The sequence below is a fragment of the Penaeus monodon genome, chromosome 24 (assembly GCF_015228065.2).
Source record: "Penaeus monodon isolate SGIC_2016 chromosome 24, NSTDA_Pmon_1, whole genome shotgun sequence".
Classification (NCBI taxonomy): domain Eukaryota; kingdom Metazoa; phylum Arthropoda; class Malacostraca; order Decapoda; family Penaeidae; genus Penaeus; species Penaeus monodon.
Window position 1 is genome coordinate 15211394 of NC_051409.1, and position 326 is coordinate 15211719.

A 326-nucleotide genomic window follows, 5' to 3' on the forward strand; every position below is an offset into this window, starting at 1 on the left:
GCATATTTTTCTTCAGCAAACATTTTCGAGGTTAAGAAAAATAGAAAATCTCTTGCCAAATATACCTATCGTAGGAATAAAAACTATATAAAAGTTTTTTTTTTTCTTTGAAGCAATGCATTTTTTTGGAGCAGAAATACCAAAAATAGCATAACAGATTTTTTAATGATGTATAAACTCACAGTTAATTTGTGTGGAGGATGCATGTTTTTAAAAAAGATAATTGATTGCTGTTTACAAATACTATTTTAGTCAGTATGAGTTAATATATCCTGTACTGTGATTTAGAATGCTAGTATATATTTATTATGTTAAATGATATTTTC